We start from the raw sequence: 6,995 nt of genomic DNA on the forward strand, positions 1-6,995 counted from the left end.
TCTCCTCTCCTCTCCTCTCTCCTCTCCTCTCCTCTCCTCTCCTCTCCTCTCATCTTCTCTTCTCTTCTCTCCTCTCCTCTTTTACTTTTCATGTATGTGTGAATGCCTACATGTATGTATCTGTCTGGTGCCTGTCTGAAGGCTCAAGTTGACATCTCTCTCCATCTATTAGCACAGCTGAAGGAAAACACAGTGGCCATAGAAAGTGCTAGGAGGCCTGCGTGGTAGCAAATCATGATGCTGATGGAAAAGTAACATGGTAGTGATGTGGAAAATGTTGGCAGCCTCTTTAAAAAACTTAAACACGTGACTCCAGCCAGGAAGCAGATCAGTGCTTTGTCAGCCATCATCAGAGAAGCCACCTCCAGCAGCAGATGCAAACAGAGACCAGACACTATGCAGAGAGCAAGAGACTGAGGGACCTTGGAACGCTCAGACCTCAATGTGCTGCCTCCATCAAATCCCTGCCCTCATGGCTCAGGGAACCCCATGGAAGAGAATGCAGAAAGGATGTTAGAGCCAGAGGGGCTGGAGAACACCAAGAAAACAAAGCCCTCTAAATCAACATGACCAAAGCTCGTATGAACTCACAGAGACCAAGGCGGCATGCACAGGGCCTGCCCGGGTTTGTGCCAGGTCCTTGGCATGTATAGTATAGCTTCCGGATTAGTGCTTTATGCCATGCCCGAGCGTGCAAACAAGTGCATCTCGGTTCTTGTGCTTCCTCTTGGGCTCTTCTGTTTGTTTTGTCCGATTAAGGTGGTTTTGTTTTTACCTTTATTATTATCCCTTAGAAGCCCGTTTGTTTTCTAATGAGAGACAGAAAGGGAGTGGATTTGAATGGGAAGGGAGGGGAGAGGAGTTGAAAGAGTAGAGGGAGGGAAAACCATAATCAAGATATATTATGTGAGAAAAAAATATTTCCAGTTAAAAAATTCATTAGAATATGAATATAAGGATAAAAAAACAAGAAAAAAACCATAGAATGCTGGTAGGACGCAGTAACTGCAGTCTGGATTTATACAAAGCAGATGAGAACTTAGACTACAGTAGCTTCTTCTTACCAGGCCAACATGGAAAGCAACCAGATGTCCCTCGGGCGACTATTCAGAGCACTTGGTGAGCAGACACATCACAGGTTCAGAAAAGCCCCTTTCCATGGCGAAGAGATGGGATGCTGGGATGCTCTGCGGCTGGGGAAATCCTGACTTAAAGTCAATGCATGCTTCTGCAATAATCCTCCAAGCACACTCGACACTTCTGAGCTAGATGCAAGGATCTAAAAGACAAGGGATTGTGGGGTTTAACTTCTTCACTTTATCAGTCGAGAGGGTGGACCTTGCACCTGAAGCCAGCTGCTAACCCTAATCGCTTCCATTCATATATGAAGAATTTGGCCTGCTGTTGGATGGGATTTACTGGCTGACATACCTCACCACACTGGGAAGAGTAAGAATTAGTAGAATTGTTAGAATTGGTGGTTTGAATATGCTTGGCAAAGGGAGTGACATTATTAGGAAATGTGGCCTTGGGCTGGAGAGATGGCTCAGAGGTTAAGAGCACTGTCTGTTCTTCTGAAGGTCCTTGAGTTCAAATCCCAGCAACCACATGGTGACTCACAACCATCCTTAATGAGAAAGCCGGGCAGTAGTGGTGCACGCCTTTAATCCCAGCAGGCGGATCTCTGAGTTCGAGGACAGTCTGGTCTACAGAGTGAGTTCTGGGACAGCCAGGGCTACACAGAGAATCCCTGTCTCGGAAAAACCAAAACCAAAACCAAAACCAAAACCAAAACCAAAACCAAAACCAAAAAAAAGGAAATGTGGCCTTGTTGGAGCAGGTGTGTCACTGTGGGCGTGGCCTTTGAGACCCTCCTCCTAGCTGCCTGGAAGCCAGTATCCTGCTAGCAACCTTCAAATGGAGATATAGAACTGAGTTCCTCCTGCACCATGCCTGCCTGGGCTCTACCATGCTCCGCCTTGATGATAATGGACTGAACCTTCGAACCGGTAAGCCAGCCTTGGTCATGGTGTCTGTTCACAGCAATAAAACTCCTATCTAAGACAGAAGTCTTGCTGGAAATCTGAGGTTTGCTGAGGTATGCTGGTAAACAGATTGTAGGCAGTACTGCAGTGGCCTGGTGCATAAGGTGTCTACAAGGTGGCGCTCATGACTAAAATTTTATTGCTCCCCTCTCCCTTTTCTAAAGTGGAAGAACACCTCTTCACTGAAGTTTTTTGCAACTAGTACAATTATTAGCTACCTATTAAGAATATCCCTTGAAATGGAATCAATGACAATTATGACCAGCAATTTGTCAAAAAAAAAAAAAATTCAAAGCCAGGCATGGTTACACACTTCCTCCTCCTCCTCCTCCTCCTCCTCCTCCTCCTTCTCTCTCTCTCATTCTCTCATATCCCACCTCAGTTTTCCCTCCCTCCTCTTTGCAGCCCATCTCCCCCATCTCCCCTCTCACCCAAATTCACTCCTTCCTTCAGGAAACAAATTCCTTTCAGAAAAAGGCAGGAATATCAACCAAATGTGACCTATCAAGGTAGGAGGAAAAGAGTCCCAAGAGCAGGCGGAAGAGTCAGAGACAGCCTCTGCTCCCACTCTGAGTCCCACAAGAACACGAAGCTACAACCGTAGCATTCATGCGGAGAGCCTAGGTCAGACCCACACAGGATCCATGATGGTGGAGAATCATCTCTTAAGAACTGACATTTCCAAGCTTTTATTACTGACCAGAGACCAGTGGCTCTCTCAGAACCTTTTGGCACCGAGCTAGGTGGCCGAGGCCTTGTGGATTAATTACTCTCCCCTAGTGAGAGACATGAGAGGCAGCTGTTGTGGGGTTGGTTACCTGAGACTCCCAGCTTAAAGGACCAAGTACCAGCATCTCAGGCGTGATAAACTGTGGCTGCTACTTTACAGCTGACATTTCTTTTTTCTTTCTTTTTAGACAGGGTCTCTTATGTTGCTCTAGCTGTCCTGGAGCTCCATATACAGAGCTGGCTGGGCCTGAAGTACCAGAAATCCCCCTGCCTCTGCTTACTGAGTGCTGGGATCAAAAGTGAGCCATCACCATACCCAGCTTTAATAAATTCTCTCTCTGTGTGTGTGTGTCTCTGTCTCTCTGACTCTCTCTCTCTGTCTCTCTCTCTCTGTCTCTGTCTCTCTCTGTCTCTGTCTCTCTCTCTGTGTGTCTCTCTCTCTCTTTCTCTAATCCCATTAATTTTATTCCTCTAGAGAACCCTGACTAATGCAGCTAAAGCTATTGAATAGCTTTAAAAAGATTTCTTAGCCATTTGTCTTTCTTCTTCGAGAATGCTTTGCTCAATTCCACAGCACATTTTTAATTAGCCATTTTTTTCTTGATGTTTAGTTTTTGAGTTCTTCATATACTGTCAGTAGTAACCTGGTGGCAGCTGTCAGAATGGAAGACAGACCTCCCATTCCGAAGGCTGCTTTTCACACCACTTTCCTTTGCTGTGCAGAAGCTCGTGAGTCTCCTGAGGCACGTTTGCCATTTTTGTGAGATCAGGGCCCTACTCAGGAAGTCCATGCCCAAAGTTTAAGGGTCATGGGGGAGGGGGGGCAGTGCTGGTGTGCTTTCTATTGCTGTGATAAAACACCATAACCAATGGCAACTCAGGAAGGTAAGGTCTGTTTGGCTTGTGTTTCCTGGGTCAAAGTCCTTTGAGGGAAGTATTTTGGAATTTGGGATCCCTGAGAAAAGACCATAAATGTAGATTTAATTGTAAGATTTATTGGTTATCTCCTAGCAGGGCAACCTCTGGGCTAAATTTGAGATTATGCCAAAGGAGGGGTTTGGGAAAGGACTTTTAAAGGGGAAAACCACACAACGACCTTCAAGATCTGTGCAAGCAAGTAAAAGCTATTCTTTCCTGCCAAGCTAAGTGATTAAGACAACTCAAAACAATCTTTGGATATCTTCGTAAGCAAGTTACAGAAGCAAAAAATGAAAGAAACCAATTAGTCATATCATAACAAGTAGATAGTGACAGCTGTACAGCTTTGGGTGGGGACCATTGAATTAGGGTTACCGGAAACTTATCTTCCAGGGACTAGAGTCAGAGACGAATGGCTGGTGGGCACCACAATGATGCCTAACGTAAAATGGAGCTTCTTTAGCCTAACTGAAGCCCAGGCAGGACTTTGGAGGCAGGAACCAGAGCCGAAGCCACAGAGGAGTGCTGCTTCCTGGCTTGCTCTCCAAGACTTTCTCGCTCTCTCATCTCGCTCAGGACCATCTGCTCAGGGGCAGCATGACCTGTAGTAAGTTGGGCCCTCCCATTAACAATAATCCAGAAAACGTTCTAAAGACTTTGCCTACAGGAAATCTGATGAAGGAATCTTCTCAACCCAGGTCCTCTTCCCAAGATACCTTTAGCTGTGTCAAGTCCACAAAGATCCTACCAGGACAAGGGGTCAGAAAGATTGAAGCCAGAGGTAGGTATTTCCCAGGCACCACAGGACAGTTGCACACATGAATTCATAGGACTTTGACAGCATTCATAAGACACGTGCAAGGCGTCTTGCATGCCAGCCCAAATACTGGCATGAATGGGGTGGGGGGATCATGGTACCCCACCCCTACCTGAGGAGCTAGTGCGATTAATGGTTTTTAGGACAGGCAATCCATTTTCTTCAAGAGTATGACCCCTGAGAAGATGCCCACACCCATGCATACACTGCCAGCATTAAGTACACTCAGTGGGGCTTTTATTATTTTTAAAAACACATAGGGCTGGAGACATGGCTTAGCTAGCATTTGAGAGTACTTTCTGTTCTTTTAGAAGATCTAGGTTCCGTTCCTAGTGTCTGTATGGTGGTTCACAACTGTCTGGAACTCCAGTTTCAGGGGATTTAACACCTCCTTCTGGCTTCTGTCAGTACCAGGCACGCACATAGTATACATACATACATGTGGGCAAAACACTCATACATGCAAAATTATAAGTAAATATGAACACTCAAAATTGATAGGGCACATTGATGGAGGGGTGAGAAGGGATACGGGGTAGGTTTAATCAAAATGCTTTATATGCATATATGAAGATCTCAATACAATTTTTAATTATCTATTTAAATTAATATATGCTTCTTGGGACTGGAGAGATCGCTCAGCAGTTAAAGGCATTGCTGTTCTTGCAGAGAACCCAAGTTCAGTTCCCAACACTGACACGATGACTCCCAACTACCCGTACGTAACTCTGGCTCCAAGAGATCCAATGGTACCTTCTAACCTCTACAAACACGGGGCATGTGCTTATTACACATACACACACGCAGGCCAACCACTCATATAACAAATCAACCTAAAACAATAAAAAAAATATAGGTTTATTAATACTAAGTACATAAATTATCTTACCATGAGAATAAAATACAAGCCGTTAAAATGAAGAGCTACACCAAATTATGTTCCAAGATTTTATAGGATTGTATTTTCATCCACAGATTTGTGCCTGATACTAGAAGGAAGCAGTGTGTTGGAAGAAAGCGAGAAATCTCAGAGAATGAAAGGAATGGCCAAAGAGACAGGTCAGAAGACTTGAGAGGCATCTTGAAAAGGAGCCCTGTATACTTGTCCAAGCTCGGTTGCTCTGAATAAGATGAGGTGATCCTGCCTGGCCAGGCTCTGCTTCCATGCCCTTCTCTGCCTTCGAGCGCTGTTAGAGAGAGTCGGACACTTTGCCTTACAGCCCAAAGACTGCATCTAGTTGAATAGTTGGAGTTCCCCAACAGCAAGCACTGCCACCCAAAGGCGAATATCAGAACCCACAGAAACAGACCTCTACTGCACAAGCTACATTCTTTACTCTGGTCCCCTGCCCCTGCTGGCCATTAGCTACAGGTGTACATCATGCACTTGGTTTCACACTGAGGTCTGGAGCTCCCAAGGGATGAGATCATAAGGCCACTGGACATTGGAAGGAAGAAAGAAGAAATGAGAAAAATATGCCCACCAAATACCAACACACATAGACACACATACATCACACACACAAACACACCACACACACCATGTTAAGACAAAGCCCCAAAATATGCAGAGCAGGAGTTTGTGAAAGAACACCTTGGAAAGTAACTTGAAATCATTATGGTTGAGACAGGCCAAGCTAGAAATCGCAGGTGCTTGGCGGACTGAGGCAGAAAAAAAAAAAAAAAAAAAAAAAAAAAAAAAAAAAAAAACAAAAAATAAAAAACATGAATTTGAGACCATTCTGGGCTACTTAGTTTTAGGCTTCCCTGAACCAAAAGCAAAACTGTCTCAAAATGAATAAAAATGAAAGATGATTTGAGACTACTTGTAGGCAAATGAAAGTTATACTTAAAAACAAAGTTTGAGTCTAAAAATGGAAAAGTAAACATCAGGTGTATATGAGTGAGAATCAGCTGGGAAATTTGGGAAGGAAAATATGGTTAATAGTTTATAAAAATATTTTATATTAGTATAAGGTTAATGTAATAAACACACTGACCTGCATGTGGTAAACATCAGTAAGGAAACTGGAAGACAACATTGAACGGCCTCCCCCGAATGCAGTGCAGATGTGCACTCCTCACTGATGTCAGCGCGCCCTGAACTTGGGGCAAGAGCCTTTACGAGATTTAAGCAGGGGAGGGGTGGGTCAGGGAGATGGGGAGGAAAATAGACAGGTGTATGTGTGAAACTAAGGCTATCTGAAAAGGCTTACTTTGTTAGCTCTAACAAAACAAACCCCCAGTGTGGTGGTGGCAGAGGTGCTGGCGCCTAGCGCTCAGGGGACAGAGACGGGTAGACCTCTGAGTTGGAGGCCAGCTTAGTCTACAAAAGGAGTTCCAGGACAGCCAGGGCTACACAGAGAAACCCGGTCTCAAAAACCAAAAAAAAACAACAAAAAACAACCAGCCAAATAAAGTGAACCCTTGAACAGTGGTAACCTGTGTAGGTAAACTCCCAGAAGCCACAGGCTGGAGAACTGCAG

At 44.7% G+C, this 6,995-nt stretch overlaps 1 long non-coding RNA gene across 18 annotated transcripts in view; it reads left to right on the forward strand.

The window, feature by feature from the left end:
* LOC116090980 overlaps positions 1–6,334 on the forward strand; it is a 33,089-nt gene extending 26,755 nt beyond the window's left edge. For 16 of the 18 annotated variants that reach the window (XR_004118878.1, XR_004118862.1, XR_004118863.1 and 13 more), the window contains 3 exons: positions 4,086–4,299; positions 4,391–4,473; positions 5,485–6,334. This is a non-coding gene — a long non-coding RNA (uncharacterized LOC116090980). Of the gene's footprint in view, positions 1–2,962; positions 3,074–3,385; positions 3,504–4,085; positions 4,300–4,390; positions 4,474–5,484 lie in introns of all 18 variants that reach the window. The other 2 variants (XR_004118867.1, XR_004118872.1) reach the window with 2 other exon arrangements.
* Positions 6,335–6,995: the final 661 nt, after the last annotated feature.

This window comes from Mastomys coucha, unplaced genomic scaffold (assembly GCF_008632895.1).
Source record: "Mastomys coucha isolate ucsf_1 unplaced genomic scaffold, UCSF_Mcou_1 pScaffold15, whole genome shotgun sequence".
NCBI classification, from domain to species: domain Eukaryota; kingdom Metazoa; phylum Chordata; class Mammalia; order Rodentia; family Muridae; genus Mastomys; species Mastomys coucha.